Genomic DNA, 25,020 nt, shown 5'->3' with positions numbered 1-25,020 from the left:
CTGAATCACATTTCACTTAGTCACTGCGTCCCATTTCACGCAGTCACTGCATCCCATTTCACGCAGTCATTGCATCACATTTCACTCAGTCACTGCATCCCAATTCACTCCATCACTGCATCTCCTTCTCCACAGTCACTGCATCCCATTTCCAACAGTCAATGCAGCCCATTTCACTCAGTCACTGCATCACATTTCACTCAATCACTGCATCCCATGTCCCACAGTCACTGCATGCCATTTCCATCAGTCACTGTTTCCCGTATCTCCCAGACGCTGTATTCAAATTCCAACACTCACTGCATCCCATTCCCCTCAGTCTCTGCATCCCATTACCCTGAGTCACAGTATGCCATTTCCCACAGTCACTGCATCTTCTTTCCCTCAGTCACTGCATCCCATTTCCATCAGTCACTGCATCCCATCTCGCTCAGTCACTGCACCCCATGTCCCTCAGTCACCGCATCCCATGTCCCTCAGTCACTGCATCCCATTGCCCTCAGTCACTGCATCCCATTGCCCTCAGTCACTGCATCCCATTGCCCTCAGTCGCTGCATCCCATTGCCCTCAGTCACTGCATCCCACTTCACTCAGTCACTGCATCCCATTTCACTCAGTCACTGCATCCCATTTCACTCAGTGACTGCATCACATTTCACTCAGTCACTGCATCACATTTCACACAATCACTGCATCCCATGTCCCACAGTCACTGCATCCCATTTTCATCAGTCACTGTTTCCCGTATTTGTCAGACCCTGCATGAAATTTCCACACACTCACTGCATCCCATTCCCCTCAGTCTCTGCATCCCATTCCCCTCAGTCACTGCATCCCATTCCCCTCAGTCACTGCATCCCATTTCCCTCAGTCACTGCATCCCATTTCCCACAGTCACTGCATCCCATTTCACTCAGTCACTGCATCCCATTTCACTCAGTCACTCCATCCCATTTCACTCAGTCACTCCATCCCATTTCACTCAGTGACTGAATCACATTTCACTCAGTCACTGCATCCCATTACCCTCAGTCACTGCATCCCATTACCGTCAGTCACTGCATCCCATTACCTTCAGTCGCAGGATCCCATTTCCAACAGACACTGCATCCCATTTCCGTCAGTCACGGCATCCCATTACCCTCAGTCACTGCATCCCATTACCCTCAGTCACTGCATCCCATTACCTTCAGTCGCAGGATCCCATTTCCAACAGACACTGCATCCCATTTCCGTCAGTCACGGCATCCCATTTCCCTCAGTCACTGCATACCATTTCCATCAGTCACTGCATCCCATTTCCCTCAGTCACTGCATCCCATTTCCTCAGTCACTGCATCTCCTTTCCACTGTCATGGCAATCCCATTTCACTCAGTAACTGCATCCCATTTCACTCAGTCACTGCATCACATTTCACTCAGTCACTGCATCACATTTCACTCAGTCACTGCATCACATTTCTCTCAGTCACGACATCACATTTCACTCAGACAATGCATCACATTTCACACAGTCACTGCATCCCATTTCACTCACTCACTGCATCTCCTTCACCATAGTCACTGCATTCCCTATCCATCAGTCACTGTTTCCCGTATCTCACAAGCCCTGCATTCAATTTCCCACACTCACTGCATCCCATTTCCCAAAGTCAGAGCATCTCATTTCCCTCAGTCTCTGCATCACATTTCACTCAGTCAGTGCTTCCCATGTCCCTCAGTCACTGCATCCCATGTCACTCAGTCACCTCATCCCATTTCCCTTAGTCACTGCATTTCATTTCACTCAGTCACTGCATCCCATTTCCCTCAGTCACTGCATCTCATTTCACTAAGGCACTGTATCCCATCTCCCTCACTCACTGCACCCCAAGTCCGCTCGGGCACTGCATCCCCATGAACTCAGTCACTCATTCCCACTACCTCAGTCACTGCATCCCATTTCCCTCAGGTACTGCATCGCATTTCACTCAGTGATTGCATCCTACTTCCCAAAAATACTGAATCCCTTTTCCCTCAGTCACTGCATCCCATTTCCCACAGTCAGAGCATCTCCTTTCCCTCAGTCTCTGCATCGCATTTCACACAGTCTCTGCATCGCATTTCACACAGTCTCTGCATCGCATTTCACACAGTCGATGCATCCCATGTCCCTCAGTCGATGCATCCCATGTCCCTCAGTCACTGCATCCCATGTCCCTCAGTCACTGCATCCCATTTCCCTCAGTCACTGCATCCCATTTCCCTCAGTCACCGCATCTCATTTCACTCAGTCACCGCATCCCATTTTACGCAGTCACTGCATCACATTTCACTCAGTCACTGCATCACATTTCACTCAGTCACTGCATCACATTTCACTCAATCACTGCTCCCATGTCCCACAGTCACTGCATCCCATTTCCATCAGTCACTGTTTCCCGTATCTCTCAGACGCTGAAATCAAATTCCAAAACTCACTGCATCCCATTCCCCTCAGTCACTGCATCCTATTACCCTGAGTCACAGTATGCCATTTCCCACAGTCACTGCATCTTCTTTCCCTCAGTCACTGCATCCCATTTCCATCAGTCACTGCATCCCATCTCCCTCAGTCACTGCACCCCATGTCCCTCAGTCACTGCACCCCATGTCCCTCAGTCACTGCATCCCATGTCCCTCAGTCACTGCATCCCATGTCCCTCAGTCACTGCATCCCATTGCCCTCAGTCGCTGCATCCCATTGTCCTCAGTCACTGCATCCCATTTCACTCAGTCACGGCAACACATTTCACTCACTGACTGCATCCCATTTCACTCAGTGACTGAATCACATTTCACTCAGTCACTGCATCCCATTTCACTCAGTCACTGCGTCCCATTTCACGCAGTCACTGCATCCCATTTAAGGCGGTCACTGCTTCGCATTTCACTCAGTCACTGCATCCCATTTCACTCAATCACTGCATCTCCTTCACCACAGTCACTGCATCCCATTTCCAACAGTCACTGCAGCCCATTTCACTCAGTCACTGCATCACATTTCACTCAATCACTGCATCCCATGTCCCACAGTCACTGCATCCCATTTCCATCAGTCACTGTTTCCCGTATCTCTCAGACGCTGTATTCAAATTCCAACACTCACTGCATCCCATTCCCCTCAGTCACTGCATCCCATTACCCTGAGTCACAGTATGCCATTTCCCACAGTCACTGCATCTTCTTTCCCTCAGTCACTGCATCCCATTTCCATCAGTCACTGCATCCCATCTCCCTCAGTCACTGCACCCCATGTCCCTCAGTCACTGCATCCCATGTCCCTCAGTCACCGCATCCCATGTCCCTCAGTCACCGCATCCCATGTCCCTCAGTCACCGCATCCCATTGCCCTCAGTCGCTGCATCCCATTGCCCTCAGTCGCTGCATCCCATTGTCCTCAGTCACTGCATCCCACTTCACTCAGTCACTGCATCACATTTCACTCAGTCACTGCATCACATTTCACTCAATCACTGCTCCCATGTCCCACAGTCACTGCATCCCATTTCCATCAGTCACTGTTTCCCGTATCTCTCAGACGCTGTAATCAAATTCCAAAACTCACTGCATCCCATTCCCCTCAGTCACTGCATCCTATTACCCTGAGTCACAGTATGCCATTTCCCACAGTCACTGCATCTTCTTTCCCTCAGTCACTGCATCCCATTTCCATCAGTCACTGCACCCCATGTCCCTCAGTCACTGCATCCCATGTCCCTCAGTCACTGCATCCCATGTCCCTCAGTCACTGCATCCCATTTCCCTCAGTCGCTGCATCCCATTGTCCTCAGTCACTGCATCCCATTTCACTCAGTCACGGCAACACATTTCACTCACTGACTGCATCCCATTTCACTCAGTGACTGAATCACATTTCACTCAGTCACTGCGTCCCATTTCACGCAGTCACTGCATCCCATTTAAGGCGGTCACTGCTTCGCATTTCACTCAGTCACTGCATCCCATTTCACTCAATCACTGCATCTCCTTCACCACAGTCACTGCATCCCATTTCCAACAGTCACTGCAGCCCATTTCACTCAGTCACTGCATCACATTTCACTCAATCACTGCATCCCATGTCCCACAGTCACTGCATCCCATTTCCATCAGTCACTGTTTCCCGTATCTCTCAGACGCTGTATTCAAATTCCAACACTCACTGCATCCCATTCCCCTCAGTCACTGCATCCCATTACCCTGAGTCACAGTATGCCATTTCCCACAGTCACTGCATCTTCTTTCCCTCAGTCACTGCATCCCATTTCCATCAGTCACTGCATCCCATCTCCCTCAGTCACTGCACCCCATGTCCCTCAGTCACTGCATCCCATGTCCCTCAGTCACCGCATCCCATGTCCATCAGTCACTGCATCCCATTGCCCTCAGTCGCTGCATCCCATTGTCCTCAGTCACTGCATCCCACTTCACTCAGTCACTGCATCCCATTTCACTCAGTGACTGCATCACATTTCACTCAGTCACTGCATCACATTTCACTCAGTCACTGCATCACATTTCACACAATCACTGCATCCCATGTCCCACAGTCACTGCATCCCATTTTCATCAGTCACTGTTTCCCGTATTTCTCAGACCCTGCATGAAATTTCCACACACTCACTGCATCCCATTCCCCTCAGTCTCTGCATCCCATTTCCCTCAGTCACTGCATCTCCTTCACCACAGTCAGTGTGTCCCATTTCACTTAGTCACTGCGTCCCATTTCCATCAATCACTGCATCCCATTTCGTAGTCACTGCATCCCATTTCCCTCAGTCAATGCATCCCATTGTCCTCAGTCACTGCATCCCATTGTCCTCAGTCACTGCATCCCATTGTCCTCAGTCACTGCATCCCATTTCACTCAGTCACTCCATCCCATTTCACTCAGTCACTGCATCCCATTTCACTCAGTGACTGAATCACATTTCACTCAGTCACTGCATCCCATTTCAAACAGTCACTCCATCCCATTTCATTCAGCCTCTGCATCACATTTAACTCAGTCAGTGCATCCCATTTCACTCAGTCAGTGCTTCCCATTTCACTCAATAACTGCATCCCATTTCACTCAATCATTGCATCTCCTTCACCAGAGTCACTGCTTCCCATGTCCCTCAGTCACTGTTTCCCCTATCTCACAGACACTGCATCCCATTTCCCTCAGTCACTGCATCACATTCCCCTCAGTCACTGCCTCCCATTGTCCTAAGTCACTGCATCCCATTTCCATCAGTCACTGCATCCCATCTCCCTCAGTCACTGCACCCCATGTCCCTCAGTCACCGCACCCCATGTCCCTCAGTCGCTGCATCCCATTGCCCTCAGTCGCTGCATCCCATTGCCCTCAGTCGCTGCATCCCATTGTCCTCAGTCACTGCATCCCACTTCACTCAGTCACTGCATCCCATTTCACTCAGTGACTGCATCACATTTCACTCAGTCACTGCATCACATTTCACTCAGTCACTGCATCACATTTCACACAATCACTGCATCCCATGTCCCACAGTCACTGCATCCCATTTTCATCAGTCACTGTTTCCCGTATTTGTCAGACCCTGCATGAAATTTCCACACACTCACTGCATCCCATTCCCCTCAGTCACTGCATCCCATTCCCCTCAGTCACTGCATCCCATTTCCCTCAGTCACTGCATCCCATTTCACTCAGTCACTCCATCCCATTTCACTCAGTCACTCCATCCCATTTCACTCAGTCACTCCATCCCATTTCACTCAGTCACTGCATCCCATTACCCTCAGTCACTGCATCCCATTACCCTCAGTCACTGCATCCCATTACCTTCAGTCGCAGGATCCCATTTCCAACAGACACTGCATCCCATTTCCGTCAGTCACGGCATCCCATTTCCCTCAGTCACTGCATACCATTTCCATCAGTCACTGCATCCCATTTCCCTCAGTCACTGCATCCCATTTCCTCAGTCACTGCATCTCCTTTCCACTGTCATGGCAATCCCATTTCACTCAGTAACTGCATCCCATTTCACTCAGTCACTGCATCACATTTCACTCAGTCACTGCATCACATTTCACTCAGTCACTGCATCACATTTCTCTCAATCACGACATCACATTTCACTCAGACACTGCATCACATTTCACACAGTCACTGCATCCCATTTCACTCAGTCACTGCATCTCCTTCACCATAGTCACTGCATTCCCTATCCATCAGTCACTGTTTCCCGTCTCTCACAAGCCCTGCATTCAATTTCCCACACTCACTGCATCCCATTTCCCAAAGTCAGAGCATCTCCTTTCCCTCAGTCTCTGCATCACATTTCACTCAGTCAGTGCTTTCCATGTCCCTCAGTCACTGCATCCCATGTTACTCAGTCACCTCATCCCATTTCCCTGAGTCACTGCATCTCATTTCACTCAGTCACTGCATCCCATTTCCCTCAGTCACTGCATCTCATTTCACTAAGGCACTGTATCCCATCTCCCTCACTCACTGCACCCCAAGTCCGCTCGGGCACTGCATCCACATGAACTCAGTCACTCATTCCCACTACCTCAGTCACTGCATCCCATTTCCCTCAGGTACTGCATCACATTTCCATCAGACACTGCAGCTCATGTCACTCTGTCACTGCATCCCATTTCCCTCAGCCACTGCATCCCATTTCACTCAGCGACTGCATCACAGTTCACTCAGTGACTGCATCACAGTTCACTCAGTGACTGCATCACAGTTCACTCAGTGACTGAATCACAGTACACTCAGTGAGTGCATCATATTTCACTCAGTGACGGAATCACATTTCACTCAGTGACTGAATCACATTTCACTGAGTCACTGCATCCCATTTCCCATCGTCACAACATCTCCTTTCCCACAGTCTCTGCATCACATTTCAATCAGTAATTGCATCCTACTTCCCAAAAATAGTGCATCCCATTTCGCTCAGTCACTGCATCTCATTTCACTCGGTCACTGCATCCCATTTCCCTTAGTCACTGCATCCCATTTCAATCAGTCACTGCATCTCACTTCCGTCAGTTACTGCATCATATTTCCATCAAACAATGCATCTCATTTCACTCAGTCACTGCATCCCAATTCCCTCAGGTCACTGCATCCCATGTCCGTGTGTCACTGCATCCCATGTCCCTCATTCACTGAATCCCATTTCCCTCAGTCACGGCATCCCATGTCCCTCAGTCACGGCATCACATTCCCCTCAGTCACTGCATCACATTCCCCTCAGTCACTGCATCCCATTGCCCTCAGTCACTGCATCCCATTGCCCTCAGTCACTGCATCCCATTACCCTCAGTCACTGCATCGCATTTCCCTCAGTCACTGCATCGCATTTCCCTCAGTCACTGCATACCATTTCCATCAGTCACTGCATCCCATTTCCCTCAGTCACTGCATCCCATTTCACTCAGTCACTGCATCTCCTTCACCACAGTCAGTGCGTCCCATTTCACTTAGTCACTGCGTCCCATTTCCATCAATCACTGCATCCCATTTCCCAGTCACTGCATCCCATTTCCCTCAGCCACTGCATCCCATTGTCCTCAGTCACTGCATCCCATTGTCCTCAGTCACTGCATCCCATTACCCTCAGTCACTGCATCCCATTACCCTCAGTCACTGCATCCCATTACCCTCAGTCACTGCATCCCATTTCACTCAGTCACTGCATCCCATTTCACTCAGTCACTGCATCCCATTTCACTCACTGACTGAATCACGTTTCACTCAGTCACTGCATCCCATTTCATTCAGCCTCTGCATCACATTTAACTCAGTCAGTGCATCCCATTTCACTCAATCATTGCATCTCCTTCACCACAGTCACTGCATCCCATTTCCAACAGTCACTGTTTCCCGTATCTCACAGACACTGCATTCAATTTCCCACACTCACTGCATCCCATTTCCCACAGTCAGAGCATCTCCTTTCCCTCAGTCTCTGCATCGCATTTCACTCAGTCGATACATCCCATGTCCCTCAGTCACTGCATCCCATTTCCCTCAGTCACCGCATCTCATTTCACTCAGTCACTGCATCCCATTTTACGCAGTCACTGCATCCCATGTCCCTCAGTCACTGCATCCCACGTCCGTCATTCACTGCATCACACGTCCCTCAGTCACTGCATCCATTTCCCTCAGTCACTGCATCCCACGTCCCACAGTCACTGCATCCCATTTCACTCAGTCACTTCATCCCATTTCAGTCAGTCACTGCATCCCATTTCACTCAGTCACTGCGTCCCATTTCACGCAGTCACTGCATCCCATTTAAGGCGGTCACTGCTTCGCATCTCACTCAGTCACTGCATCCCATTTCACTCAATCACTGCATCTCCTTCACCACAGTCACTGCATCCCATTTCCAACAGTCAATGCAGCCCATTTCACTCAGTCACTGCATCGCATTTCACTCAGTCACTGCATCACATTTCACTCAATCACTGCATCCCATGTCCCACAGTCACTGCATCCCATTTCCATCAGTCACTGTTTCCCGTATCTCTCAGACGCTGTATTCAAATTCCAACACTCACTGCATCCCATTCCCCTCAGTCTCTGCATCCCATTACCCTGAGTCACAGTATGCCATTTCCCACAGTCACTGCATCTTCTTTCCCTCAGTCACTGCATCCCATCTCGCTCAGTCACTGCACCCCATGTCCCTCAGTCACCGCATCCCATTGCCCTCAGTCACTGCATCCCATTGCCCTCAGTCACTGCATCCCATTGCCCTCAGTCGCTGCATCCCATTGCCCTCAGTCACTGCATCACATTTCACTCAGTCACTGCATCACATTTCACTCAGTCACTGCATCACATTTCACACAATCACTGCATCCCATGTCCCACAGTCACTGCATCCCATTTTCATCAGTCACTGTTTCCCGTATTTCTCAGACCCTGCATGAAATTTCCACACACTCACTGCATCCCATTCCCCTCAGTCACTGCATCCCATTTCCCTCAGTCACTGCATCCCATTTCACTCAGTCACTCCATCGCATTTCACTCAGTCACTCCATCGCATTTCACTCAGTCACTCCATCGCATTTCACTCAGTCACTCCATCCCATTTCACTCAGTCACTCCGTCCCATTTCACTCAGTCACTCCGTCCCATTTCACTCAGTCACTGCATCCCATTTCACTCAGTGACTGAATCACATTTCACTCAGTCACTGCATCCCATTTCAAACAGTCACTGCATCCCATTTCATTCAGCCTCTGCATCACATTCAACAGAGTCAGTGCATCCCATTTCACTCAGTCAGTGCTTCCCATTTCACTCAATAACTGCATCCCATTTCACTCAATCATTGCATCTCCTTCACCAGAGTCACTGCATCCCATGTCCCTCAGTCACTGTTTCCCCTATCTCACAGACACTGCATCCCATTTCCCTCAGTCACTGCATCACATTCCCCTCAGTCACTGCCTCCCATTGTCCTAAGTCACTGCATCCCATTGTCCTCAGTCACTGCATCCCATTGTCCTCAGTCACTGCATCCCATTGTCCTCCTTCACTTCATCCGATTCCCCTCAGTCACTGCATCCCATTACCCTCAGTCACTGCATCCCATTTCACTCAGTCACTGCATCCCATTTCACTCAGTCACTGCATCCCATTACCCTCAGTCACTGCATCCCATTTCACTCAGTCACTGCATCCCATTTCACTCAGTCACTGCATCCCATTTCCCTCAGTCACTGCATACCATTTCCATCAGTCACTGCATCCCATTTCCCTCAGTCACTGCATCCCATTTCCTCAGTCACTGCATCTCCTTTCCACAGTCATGGCAATCCCATTTCACTCAGTCACTGCATCCCAGTTCAGTCAGTCACTGCATCCCATTTCACTCAGTCACTGCATCTCCTTCACCACAGTCAGTGCGTCCCATTTCACTTAGTCACTGCGTCCCATTTCCATCAATCACTGCATCCCATTTCCCAGTCACTGCATCCCATTTCCCTCAGTCAATGCATCCCATTGTACTCAGTCACTGCATCCCATTTCACTCAGTCACTGCATCCCATTTCACTCAGTCACTGCATCCCATTTCACTCAGTCACTGCATCCCATTTCACTCAGTCACTGCATCCCATTAACTTCAGTCGCAGGGTCCCATTTCCAACAGACACTGCATCTCATTTCCCTCAGTCACTGCATCCCATTTCCCACAGTCACTGCATCCCATTTCACTCAGTCACTGCATCCCATTTCACTCAGTCACGGCATCCCATTTCACTCAGTCACTGCAACACATTTCACCCAGTCACTGCAACACATTTCACTCAGTCACTGCAACACATTTCACTCACTGACTGCATCCCATTTCACTCACTGACTGAATCACATTTCACTCACTGACTGAATCACATTTCACTCAGTCACTGCATCCCATTTCACTCAGTCATGGCATCCCATTTCACTCAGTCATGGCATCCCATTTCACTCAGTCACTGCAACACATTTCACTCAGTCACTGCATCCCATTTCACTCACTGACTGAATCACATTTCACTCAGTCACTGCATCCCATTTCATTCAGCCTCTGCATCACATTTAACTCAGTCAGTGCATCCCATTTCACTCAATCATTGCATCTCCTTCACCACAGTCACTGCATCCCATTTCCAACAGTCACTGTTTCCCGTATCTCACAGACACTGCATTCAATTTCCCACACTCACTGCATCCCATTTCCCACAGTGAGAGCATCTCCTTTCCCTCAGTCTCTGCATCGCATTTCACTCAGTCGATGCATCGCATTTCACTCAGTCGATGCATCCCATGTCCCTCAGTCACTGCATCCCATGTCCCTCAGTCACTGCATCCCATTTTACGCAGTCACTGCATCCCATTTTACGCAGTCACTGCATCCCATGTCCCTCAGTCACTGCATCCCACGTCCGTCATTCACTGCATCCCACGTCCCTCAGTCACTGCATCCCACGTCCCACAGTCACTGCATCCCATGTCCCACAGTCACTGCATCCCATTTCACTCATTCACTTCATCCCATTTCAGTCAGTCACTGCATCCCATTTCACGCAGTCACTGCATCCCATTTATGGCGGTCACTGCTTCGCATTTCACTCAGTCACTGCATCCCATTTCACTCAATCACTGCATCTCCTTCACCACAGTCACTGCATCCCATTTCCCTCAGTCACTGCACCTCATTTCTCTCAGTCACTGCATCCCATTTCCCTCAGTCACTGCACCTCATTTCACTCAGTCACTGCAGCCCATTTCACTCAGTCACTGCATCACATTTCACTCAGTCACTGCATCACATTTCACTCAATCACTGCTCCCATGTCCCACAGTCACTGCATCCCATTTCCATCAGTCACTGTTTCCCGTATCTCTCAGACGCTGTAATCAAATTCCAAAACTCACTGCATCCCATTCCCCTCAGTCACTGCATCCCATTACCCTGAGTCACAGTATGCCATTTCCCACAGTCACTGCATCTTCTTTCCCTCAGTCACTGCATCCCATTTCCATCAGTCACTGCACCCCATGTCCCTCAGTCACTGCATCCCATGTCCCTCAGTCACTGCATCCCATGTCCCTCAGTCACTGCATCCCATTGCCCTCAGTCGCTGCATCCCCTTGTCCTCAGTCACTGCATCCCATTTCACTCAGTCACGGCAACACATTTCACTCAGTCACGGCAACACATTTCACTCACTGACTGCATCCCATTTCACTCAGTGACTGAATCACATTTCACTCAGTCACTGCATCCCATTTCATTCAGCCTCTGCATCACATTTAACTCAGTCGATGCATCCCATGTCCCTCAGGCACTGCATCCCATGTCCCTCAGTCACTGCATCCCATGTCCCTCAGTCACTGCATCCCATTTCCCTCAGTCACCGCATCCCATTTCCCTCAGTCACTGCATCCCATTTCACGCAGTCACTGCATCCCATGTTCCTCAGTAACAGCATCCCACGTCCCTCATTCACTGCATCCCACGTCCCTCAGTCACTCCATCCCATTTCCCTCAGTCACTGCATCCCACGTCCCACAGTCACTGCATCCCACGTCCCACAGTCACTGCATCCCATTTCACTCATTCACTTCATCCCATTTTAGTCAGTCACTGCATCCCATTTCACTCAGTCACTGCATCCCATTTCCCTCAGCCACTGCATCCCATTGTCCTCAGTCACTGCATCCCATTGTCCTCAGTCACTGCATCCCATTACCCTCAGTCACTGCATCCCATTACCCTCAGTCACTGCATCCCATTACCCTCAGTCACTGCATCCCATTTCACTCAGTCACTGCATCCCATTTCACTCAGTCACTGCATCCCATTTCACTCACTGACTGAATCACGTTTCACTCAGTCACTGCATCCCATTTCATTCAGCCTCTGCATCACATTTAACTCAGTCAGTGCATCCCATTTCACTCAATCATTGCATCTCCTTCACCACAGTCACTGCATCCCATTTCCAACAGTCACTGTTTCCCGTATCTCACAGACACTGCATTCAATTTCCCACACTCACTGCATCCCATTTCCCACAGTCAGAGCATCTCCTTTCCCTCAGTCTCTGCATCGCATTTCACTCAGTCGATACATCCCATGTCCCTCAGTCACTGCATCCCATTTCCCTCAGTCACCGCATCTCATTTCACTCAGTCACTGCATCCCATTTTACGCAGTCACTGCATCCCATGTCCCTCAGTCACTGCATCCCACGTCCGTCATTCACTGCATCACACGTCCCTCAGTCACTGCATCCATTTCCCTCAGTCACTGCATCCCACGTCCCACAGTCACTGCATCCCATTTCACTCAGTCACTTCATCCCATTTCAGTCAGTCACTGCATCCCATTTCACTCAGTCACTGCGTCCCATTTCACGCAGTCACTGCATCCCATTTAAGGCGGTCACTGCTTCGCATCTCACTCAGTCACTGCATCCCATTTCACTCAATCACTGCATCTCCTTCACCACAGTCACTGCATCCCATTTCCAACAGTCAATGCAGCCCATTTCACTCAGTCACTGCATCGCATTTCACTCAGTCACTGCATCACATTTCACTCAATCACTGCATCCCATGTCCCACAGTCACTGCATCCCATTTCCATCAGTCACTGTTTCCCGTATCTCTCAGACGCTGTATTCAAATTCCAACACTCACTGCATCCCATTCCCCTCAGTCTCTGCATCCCATTACCCTGAGTCACAGTATGCCATTTCCCACAGTCACTGCATCTTCTTTCCCTCAGTCACTGCATCCCATCTCGCTCAGTCACTGCACCCCATGTCCCTCAGTCACCGCATCCCATTGCCCTCAGTCACTGCATCCCATTGCCCTCAGTCACTGCATCCCATTGCCCTCAGTCGCTGCATCCCATTGCCCTCAGTCACTGCATCCCACTTCACTCAGTCACTGCATCACATTTCACTCAGTCACTGCATCACATTTCACTCAGTCACTGCATCACATTTCACACAATCACTGCATCCCATGTCCCACAGTCACTGCATCCCATTTTCATCAGTCACTGTTTCCCGTATTTCTCAGACCCTGCATGAAATTTCCACACACTCACTGCATCCCATTCCCCTCAGTCACTGCATCCCATTTCCCTCAGTCACTGCATCCCATTTCACTCAGTCACTCCATCGCATTTCACTCAGTCACTCCATCGCATTTCACTCAGTCACTCCATCGCATTTCACTCAGTCACTCCATCCCATTTCACTCAGTCACTCCGTCCCATTTCACTCAGTCACTCCGTCCCATTTCACTCAGTCACTGCATCCCATTTCACTCAGTGACTGAATCACATTTCACTCAGTCACTGCATCCCATTTCAAACAGTCACTGCATCCCATTTCATTCAGCCTCTGCATCACATTCAACAGAGTCAGTGCATCCCATTTCACTCAGTCAGTGCTTCCCATTTCACTCAATAACTGCATCCCATTTCACTCAATCATTGCATCTCCTTCACCAGAGTCACTGCATCCCATGTCCCTCAGTCACTGTTTCCCCTATCTCACAGACACTGCATCCCATTTCCCTCAGTCACTGCATCACATTCCCCTCAGTCACTGCCTCCCATTGTCCTAAGTCACTGCATCCCATTGTCCTCAGTCACTGCATCCCATTGTCCTCCTTCACTTCATCCGATTCCCCTCAGTCACTGCATCCCATTACCCTCAGTCACTGCATCCCATTTCACTCAGTCACTGCATCCCATTTCACTCAGTCACTGCATCCCATTACCCTCAGTCACTGCATCCCATTTCACTCAGTCACTGCATCCCATTTCACTCAGTCACTGCATCCCATTTCCCTCAGTCACTGCATACCATTTCCCTCAGTCACTGCATACCATTTCCATCAGTCACTGCATCCCATTTCCCTCAGTCACTGCATCCCATTTCCTCAGTCACTGCATCTCCTTTCCACAGTCATGGCAATCCCATTTCACTCAGTCACTGCATCCCAGTTCAGTCAGTCACTGCATCCCATTTCACTCAGTCACTGCATCTCCTTCACCACAGTCAGTGCGTCCCATTTCACTTAGTCACTGCGTCCCATTTCCATCAATCACTGCATCCCATTTCCCAGTCACTGCATCCCATTTCCCTCAGTCAATGCATCCCATTGTACTCAGTCACTGCATCCCATTTCACTCAGTCACTGCATCCCATTTCACTCAGTCACTGCATCCCATTTCACTCAGTCACTGCATCCCATTTCACTCAGTCACTGCATCCCATTAACTTCAGTCGCAGGGTCCCATTTCCAACAGACACTGCATCTCATTTCCCTCAGTCACTGCATCCCATTTCCCACAGTCACTGCATCCCATTTCACTCAGTCACTGCATCCCATTTCACTCAGTCACGGCATCCCATTTCACTCAGTCACTGCAACACATTTCACCCAGTCACTGCAACACATTTCACTCAGTCACTGCAACACATTTCACTCACTGACTGCATCCCATTTCACTCACTGACTGAATCACATTTCACTCACTGACTGAATCACATTTCACTCAGTCACTGCATCCCATTTCACTCAGTCATGGCATCCCATTTCACTCAGTCATGGCATCCCATTTCACTCAGTCACTGCAACACATTTCACTCAGTCACTGCATCCCATTTCACTCACTGACTGAATCACATTTCACTCAGTCACTGCATCCCATTTCATTCAGCCTCTGCATCACATTTAACTCAGTCAGTGCATCCCATTTCACTCAATCATTGCATCTCCTTCACCACAGTCACTGCATCCCATTTCCAACAGTCACTGTTTCCCGTATCTCACAGACACTGCATTCAATTTCCCACACTCACTGCATCCCATTTCCCACAGTGAGAGCATCTCCTTTCCCTCAGTCTCTGCATCGCATTTCACTCAGTCGATGCATCGCATTTCACTCAGTCGATGCATCCCATGTCCCTCAGTCACTGCATCCCATGTCCCTCAGTCACTGCATCCCATGTCCCTCAGTCACTGCATCCCATTTTACGCAGTCACTGCATCCCATTTTACGCAGTCACTGCATCCCATGTCCCTCAGTCACTGCATCCCACGTCCGTCATTCACTGCATCCCACGTCCCTCAGTCACTGCATCCCACGTCCCACAGTCACTGCATCCCATGTCCCACAGTCACTGCATCCCATTTCACTCATTCACTTCATCCCATTTCAGTCAGTCACTGCATCCCATTTCACGCAGTCACTGCATCCCATTTATGGCGGTCACTGCTTCGCATTTCACTCAGTCACTGCATCCCATTTCACTCAATCACTGCATCTCCTTCACCACAGTCACTGCATCCCATTTCCCTCAGTCACTGCACCTCATTTCTCTCAGTCACTGCATCCCATTTCCCTCAGTCACTGCACCTCATTTCACTCAGTCACTGCAGCCCATTTCACTCAGTCACTGCATCACATTTCACTCAGTCACTGCATCACATTTCACTCAATCACTGCTCCCATGTCCCACAGTCACTGCATCCCATTTCCATCAGTCACTGTTTCCCGTATCTCTCAGACGCTGTAATCAAATTCCAAAACTCACTGCATCCCATTCCCCTCAGTCACTGCATCCCATTACCCTGAGTCACAGTATGCCATTTCCCACAGTCACTGCATCTTCTTTCCCTCAGTCACTGCATCCCATTTCCATCAGTCACTGCACCCCATGTCCCTCAGTCACTGCATCCCATGTCCCTCAGTCACTGCATCCCATGTCCCTCAGTCACTGCATCCCATTGCCCTCAGTCGCTGCATCCCCTTGTCCTCAGTCACTGCATCCCATTTCACTCAGTCACGGCAACACATTTCACTCAGTCACGGCAACACATTTCACTCACTGACTGCATCCCATTTCACTCAGTGACTGAATCACATTTCACTCAGTCACTGCATCCCATTTCATTCAGCCTCTGCATCACATTTAACTCAGTCGATGCATCCCATGTCCCTCAGGCACTGCATCCCATGTCCCTCAGTCACTGCATCCCATGTCCCTCAGTCACTGCATCCCATTTCCCTCAGTCACCGCATCCCATTTCCCTCAGTCACCGCATCCCATTTCACGCAGTCACTGCATCCCATGTTCCTCAGTAACAGCATCCCACGTCCCTCATTCACTGCATCCCACGTCCCTCAGTCACTCCATCCCATTTCCCTCAGTCACTGCATCCCACGTCCCACAGTCACTGCATCCCACGTCCCACAGTCACTGCATCCCATTTCACTCATTCACTTCATCCCATTTTAGTCAGTCACTGCATCCCATTTCACTCAGTCACTGCATCCCATTTCACTCAGTCACTGCATCCCATTAACTTCAGTCACAGGATCCCATTTCAAACAGACCCTGCATCCCATTTCCGTCAGTCACTGCATCCCATTTCCCTCAGTCACTGCATCCCACTTCACTCAGTCACTGCATCCCATTTCACTCAGTAACTGAATCACATTCCACTCAGTCACTGCATCTCATTTCACTCAATCACTACATCTCCTTCAGCATAGTCACTGCAATCCATTTCGAACAGTCACTGTTTCCCGTATCTCACAGACGCTGCATTCAATTTCCAACACTCACTGCATCCCATTTCCCATAGGCACAGCATCTCCTTTCCCTCAGTCTCTGCATCCCCTTTCCCTCAGTAACAGCATCAAATTTCCATCAGTCAGTGCATCTCATTTCACTCATTCACTGCATTCCATTTCACGCAGTCACTGAATCACATTTCCATCAGACTCTGCATCTAATTTCTGCATCGCCTTTCACTCTGTGATTGCATCCCATTTCGCTCAGTCACTGCATCTCATTTCACTCAGTCACTGCATCCCATTTCCCACAGGCACTGCATCCCATTTCCCACAGGCACTGCATCTCCTTTCACCGAGTCACTGCATCACATTTCACTCAGTCACTGCATCACATTTCACTCAGCCACTGCATCCCATTTCCCTCATTCACTGCATCCTATTTCCCTCAGTTACTGCATTCCATTTCACTCAGTCAATGTATCCCATTTCCCTCAGTCACTGCACCCCAAGCCCGCTCGGGCACTGCATCCCTATTAACTCAGTCACTCCTTCCCAGTACCTCAGTCACTGCATCCCATGTCCCACAGTAACTGCATCACATTTCCATCAGGCACTGCAGCGCATGTCACTCTGTCACGGCATCCAATTTCCATCAGTCACTGCATCTCATTTCACTAATTCACTGCATCCCATTTCCCACAGTCACTGCATCCCATGTCCATGTCTCACAGGATCCAATGTCCCTCAGTCACTGCATCCCATTTCACACAGTCAGTGCGTCCCTTTTCGATCAGGCACTGTATCCCATTTCCCTCAGTCACTGCACCCCAAGCCCGCTCGGGCACTGATTCCCTATTAACTCAGTCACTCCTTCCCAGTACCTCTGTCACTGCATCCCATGTCCCTCAGTCAGTGCATCCCATGTCCCTCAGTCAGTGCATCCCATTCCCCTCAGTCACTGCATCCCATTACCCTGAGTCACAGTATGCCATTTCCCACAGTCACTGCATCTCCTTTCCCTCAGTCACTGCATCCCATGTCCCTCAGTCACTGCATCCCATGTCCCTCAGTCACTGCATCCCATGTCCCTCAGTCACTGCATCCCATGTCCCTCAGTCACTGCATCCCATGTCCCTCAGTCACTGCATCCCATGTCCCTCAGTCACTCCTACCCAGTACCTCAGTCACTGCATCCCATTTCCCTCAGTTACTGCATCACATTTCCATCAGACACTGCAGCTCATGTCACTCTGTCACTGCATCTCATTTCCATCAGACACTGCATCTCATTTCACTCATTCACTGCATCCCATTTCACGCAGTCACTGCATCCCATTTCACTCAGTCACTGCATCCCATTCCACTCAGTCACTGCATCCCATTTCACTCAGCCACTGCATCCCAGTTCACATAGTCACCGCATCCCAGTTCACACAGTCACCACATCCCAGTTCACACAGTCACCGCATCCCAGTTCACACAGTCACCGCATCCCAGTTCACACAGTCACCGCATCCCAGTTCACACAGCCACTGCATCCCAGTTCACACAGCCAGTGCATCCCATTTCAAACAGTCACTGCATCTCATTTCACTGATTCAATCCTTCACATTCCACTCAGTCACCGCTTCCCATTTCCCTCAGTCACTGCATCCCATTACCATCAGTCACTACATCCCATTACCCTCAGTCATTGCATCACAGTACGCTCAGTCACAGCATCCCATTTCCCTCAGACACTGCATCCCATTCCCATCAGTCACTGCATCCCATTACCATCAGTCACTGCATCCCATTACCCTCAGTCACTGCATCCCATTTCACTTAGTCACTGCAACCCATTTCCCATAGTCACTGCATCTCCTTTCCTCAGTCACAGTATCCCATTCCCCTCAGTCACTGCATCCCATTACCCTGAGTCACAGTATGCCATTTCCCACAGTCACTGCATCTCCTTTTCCTCAGTCACTGCATCTCCTTTTCCTCAGTCACTGCATCCCATTTCCCACAGTCACTGCATCCCATTTCCCACAGTGATTGCATCCCATTGCCAACAGTCACTGCAATCCATTTCCAACAGTCACTGCATCCCATTTCAAGCAGTCACTGCATCCCATTTTACTCAGCCACTGCATCCCATTTCCCTCAGTCACTGCATCCCACTTCACTCAATCACTGCAGGCCATTTCACTCATTGACTGCATCCTATTTCACTCTGACACTGCGTCCCATTTCCCTCAGTCACTGCATCCCATTACCGTCCGTCACTCCATCCAATTACTGTCTCTCACCGCAGCCCATTTCCATCAGTCACTGCATCCCATTCCACTCAGTCACTGCATCCATTTGACACAGTCACTGCATCCCATTTCCCTCAGTCACTGCATCCCATTTCCACCAATTACTGCATCCCATTTCACTCAGCCACTGCATCCCATTTCACTCGGCCACCGCATCCTAGATCACACAGTCACTGCATTACAGTTCACACAGACACTGCAGCCCACTTCAGACAGTCACTGTATCCCATTTCACACAGTCACTGCATCCCATTTCACTCAGCCACTGCACCCCATTTCACTCGGCCACCGCATCCTAGATCACACAGTCACTGCATTACAGTTCACACACACACTGCAGCCCATTTCACAGTCACTGCATCTCATTCCCCTCAGTCACTGCATCCCATTACCCTGAGTCACAGTATGCCATTTCCCACAGACACTGCATCTCCTTTCCCTCAGTCACCGCATCTCCTTTCCCTCAGTCACGGCATCTCCTTTCCCTCAGTCATGGCATCTCCTTTCCCTCAGTCACAGCATCTCCTTTCCCTCAGTCACAGCATCCCATTTCACTCAGTCACTGCATCCCATTTCACTCTGTCACTGCATCCCATTTAACGGAGACAGGAAATCCCATTCAATTGAGACTGTGCATCCATTTCCCTCAGTCACTGCAGCCCATTTCACTCAGTCACTGCAACCCATTTTCACAGTCACTGCATCTCCGTTCCCTCAGTCACAGCATCCCATTTCCATGAGTCACTGCATCGCATTCCCCTCAGTCACTGCATCGCATTCCTCTCAGTCACTGCATCGCATTTCCATCAGTCATGCATCCCATTTAGCTCAGTCACTGCGTCCCATTTCAGACAGTCACTACATCTCCATTCCTCAGTCACTGCATCCCATTTCACGAATTCACTGCTGCCCATTTCACTCAGTCACTGCGGCCCATTTAACAGTCACTGCATCCCATTTCCACAGTCAATGCATCCCATTCCCCTCAGACACAGCATGCTATTTCCCACAGTCACCGCATCTCCTTTCCTCCGTTACTGCATCCCATTTCACTCAGTTAGGGCAGCGCATTTCACTCATTCACTGCATCCCATTGCACTCAGATACTGCATCCCATTTCCCTCAGTCACTGGATCCCATTTCCATCAGACACTGCATCCCATTTCCCTCAGTCACAGCACCCCTTTTCCCACAGTCAGTGCATCTCCTTTCCTCAGTCACTGCAACCCATTTCGCACAGTCACTGCAGCCCACTTCACGCAGTCACTGCATCCCATTTAAGAGTCACTGCATCCCAAAACCGTCAGGCACAGCATGCCATTTCTCTCAGTCACAGCATGCCATTTCCCACAGTCACTGCATCTCCTTTCCCTCAGTCACTGCCTCCCATTACCCTCAGTCACAGCATCCCATTTCACTCAGTCACTGCAGCCCATTTCACTCAGTCACTGCAGCCCAGTTCACACAGTCACTGCATTTCCATTCCCTCAGTCACTGCATCCCATTTCCCTCAGTCACTGCATCCCATTCCCCACACTCAGCGCATCCCAATTCACAGAGACACGGCATTCCATTTCACTCAGCCACTGCAACCCATTACCCTCAGTCGCTGCATCCCGTTTCACTGAGTCACTGCATCCCGTTTCACTGAGTCACTGAATCGCATTTCTTGTTCTCACTTGAATGCAATGGTCATGAATCTCCTCCAATGGCTTGTCATGTATTTCCAATGCAAAATTTTACCAAGTTTTGATTTCCAATTGTGATTACATGTGTCTCCTCTATTCTATAAGATGCTGCAATAAACTCAAATTTGACAAATCATAATTCAACCACCATTACCGACAGAGTTAATTTCATCAAACAGATCCAATTAGAATTGTCACATTCCCAAATCCTGATTCAAGTTTTTCTAATTATGGGCCACGTGGTTAAGAAAAAAGACACTTAGAGTCAGAGAGATGTACAGTCGGGAAACAGATCCTTTGGCCCAATTTGTCTGTGTTGACCAGATATCCTAAGTTAATTTAGTCCCATTTGCCAGCATTTGGCCCATATTCCTCTCAACCCGTCCTATTCATATACCCATCCACATGCCTTTTAAACGTACAAGCCTCCACCACTGCCTCTGGCAGCTCACTCCATACATGCACCACTACGAAAAAAAATCCGGTCCATTTTAAATCTTCCCTCTCTCAGTTTTAACCTATTCCCTCCAGTTTTGGATTCCAGCAACCCGGGGAAAAGATCTTGGCTGTTCGCTCTATCCACGTCCCTCGTAATTGTATAAACTTCCATATGGTCAGCCCTGAACTCCAAAGTTCCAAGAAATAGCTGCCTGTTCAAGCCCACGGTATACCTCCAACCTCCGATGCTCGTAAGATCCTTGTAGATCTTCTCTGAACCCTTTCAAGTTTACAACATACAACAATACAGCGCACAACAGGCCCTTCGTCCCTCAATGTTGCGCCGACATCCTTCCTCTCGCAAGGAGACCAAAATCGATTGCGGTATTCCAAAAGCAGCCGAACCAACGTCCTATATGGCTGCTAATTGATCTCCCAACTCCTATACTCAATGCACTGACCGATAAAGGCGAGCACACCAAATGTCTCCTTCATATCCTTTCTACCGGTGGCTGTACTTTGATGGAACTACGAAACTGCACTCCAGCGTCTCTTTAGTAATCAACACTCCCCACAACCTTCAGTGTAAACGTGCTGCCCTGATTTGCCTTTCCAAAATGTAGCACCTCACATTTGTCTAACCTCAACACCATCTGCCATTCCTCAGTTTATTGGCCCTTGTCAATGTCCCATTGTATTCTGAGGTGACCTTCTTGGCTGGCTACTACACCTTCAATCATTGGGAAACATACCAACCACACCTTCTATTTTCATATCCAAATCATTGCATCACTTCAACTCCCCCTCCCACTCTCTGAATGACATGTCCATCCTGGGCTCTTCCAGTGTCACAACCAAACCACCGAGAAACTGGAGGAGCAGCACCTCATATTCCGCCTCGGGAGCTTCCAACTCAATAGCCTCAATGTGGACTATCCACCTATCCACTCCTCCCACCTCACTGACCAACTCCCACCACTACTTGGAATTATTCTTCTTTTCACACTTCATCAGCTCGATGTTGTTTCTAAAATCTATTTTCCAATTGTTGGAAAAAGTGAGATAAAGAGAAGTAAAAGAAGTTACATTCTTACCACTCGGGAAATCTCTGAATATTCTTCTGTTGAAAGGCCGCCAAGGAACGATGCAATTCTTGTGTCACAAACGCTGTGAGGGAGACATCTTTTTCGGTTCCACTAACTCCACCCTAAGGAAGACAAACCCACGTAACATATCTAGTGACTTAAAGCATACTCTATTGTTGCCCAAGGTGGAGAGCTGGATGAACACAGCAGGTCAAGCAGCATCAGAGAAGCAAGAAAGCTGATGTTTCGGGACGAGACCCTGCTTCAGAAAATTGGCTGCTGGAGAATCTGAGATAACAAGGTGTAGAGCCGAATGATACTGCTTGACCTGCTGTGTTCATCCAGCTTTACACCTTCTTATCTCAGATTCTCCAGCATCTGCAGTTCCTACTACCTCTATTGTTGCCCTTTCACTTTACTGAACTAATATGAGCCAGTAGTTTTGTTTAGGCTCGTGTAATCTTACGGTTATTGGCCTGCACAAAATCCTGAATTAATTTTGATCGACTGACGGGAGGAGAGATTACTTTTATAGAAATTTTTGTTTTCTACCAATTTGCAGAGGGCATCGTGGGCGATTGAAGGACAGTGTTATTAGCCTCCAGGTCTGTGGACTGCATCGTTACCAACTTGCCCATTTGCATCTACATACAATATTCATTATGTACCAATGAAACATAATAAAGCAATACTGCATACTAAAAACAACGCTCACATATCAATGGAAATTTAAATATTTATCATAGAGTTTGAAGGATTGAATTCAATGATACAAAGCAAAAACCAGTGAAGGTGAGTGCAGTTGGTCAACACTTTTTACACTTACGTGAGGAATAAGAGAATGGTCAAAGAAAGAGTAGGGCCAATCAGGGATAGCATAGGGAACTTGTGTGTGGAGCCTGAGGAGGTAGGGGAAGCCCTAAATGAGTTTTTTACTTCTGTCTTTACGAAAGAAACGAACTGTGTAGTGAATGAAACCTTTGAAGAGCAGGTGTGCATGCTGGAATGGATAGAGATAGAGGAAGCTGATGTACTGAAAATTTTGTCAAACATTAAGATTGACAAGTCGCCAGGCCCGGATCAGATTTGTCCTCGGCTGCTTTGGGAAGCGAGAAATGCAATTGCTTCGCCACTTGCGAAGATCTTTGCATCCTCGCTCTCCACTGGAGTCGTACCTGAGGACTGGAGAGAGGCAAATGTAATTCCTCTCTTCAAGAAAGGAAATAGGGAAATCCCCGGCAATTATAGACCGGTAAGTCTCACGTCTGTCGTCTGCAAGGTGTTAGAAAGGATTCTGAGGGATAAGATTTATGACCATCTGGAAGAGCATGGCTTGATCAAATACAGTCAACACGGCTTTGTGAGGGGTAGGTCATGCCTTACAAACCTTATCGAGTTTTTTGAGGATGTGACTAGAAAGGTTGATGAGGGTCGAGCTGTGGATGTGGTGTATATGGACTTCAGTAAGGCATTTGATAAGGTTCCCCATGGAAGGCTCATTCAGAAGGTCAGGAGGAATGGGATACAGGGGAACTTAGCTGCTTGGATACAGAATTGGCTGGCCAACAGAAGACAGCGAGTGGTAGCAGAAGGAAAATATTCTGCCTGGAAGTCAGTGGTGAGTGGGGTTCCACAGGGCTCTGTCCTTGGGCCTCTACTGTTTGTAATTTTTATTAATGACTTGGACGAGGGAATTGAAGGATGGGTCAGCAAGTTTGCAGACGACACAAAGGTCGGAGGTGTCGTTGACAGTGTAGAGGGCTGTTGTAGGCTGCAGCGGGACATTGACAGGATGCAGAGATGGGCTGAGAGGTGGCAGATGGAGTTCAACCTGGATAAATGCGAGGTGATGCATTTTGGAAGGTCGAATTTGAAAGCTGAGTACAGGATTAAGGATAGGATTCTTGGCAGCGTGGAGGAACAGAGGGATCTTGGTGTGCAGATACATAGATCCCTTAAAATGGCCACCCAAGTGGACAGGGTTGTTAAGAAAGCATATGGTGTTTTGGCTTTCATTAACAGGGGGATTGAGTTTAAGAGTCGTGAGATCTTGTTGCAGCTCTATAAAACTTTGGTTAGACCGCACTTGGAATACTGCGTCCAGTTCTGGGCGCCCTATTATAGGAAAGATGTGGATGCTTTGGAGAGGGTTCAGAGGAGGTTTACCAGGATGTTGCCTGGACTGGAGGGCTTATCTTATGAAGAGAGGTTGACTGAGCTCGGTCTCTTTTCATTGGAGAAAAGGAGGAGGAGAGGGGACCTAATTGAGGTATACAAGATAATGAGAGGCATAGATAGAGTTGATAGCCAGAGACTATTTCCCAGGGCTGAAATGGCTAGCACGAGGGGTCATAGTTTTAAGCTGGTTGGTGGAAAGTATAGAGGGGA

This window comes from Stegostoma tigrinum, unplaced genomic scaffold (assembly GCF_030684315.1).
Source record: "Stegostoma tigrinum isolate sSteTig4 unplaced genomic scaffold, sSteTig4.hap1 scaffold_251, whole genome shotgun sequence".
Classification (NCBI taxonomy): domain Eukaryota; kingdom Metazoa; phylum Chordata; class Chondrichthyes; order Orectolobiformes; family Stegostomatidae; genus Stegostoma; species Stegostoma tigrinum.
This window is presented reverse-complemented; position numbering follows the sequence as displayed.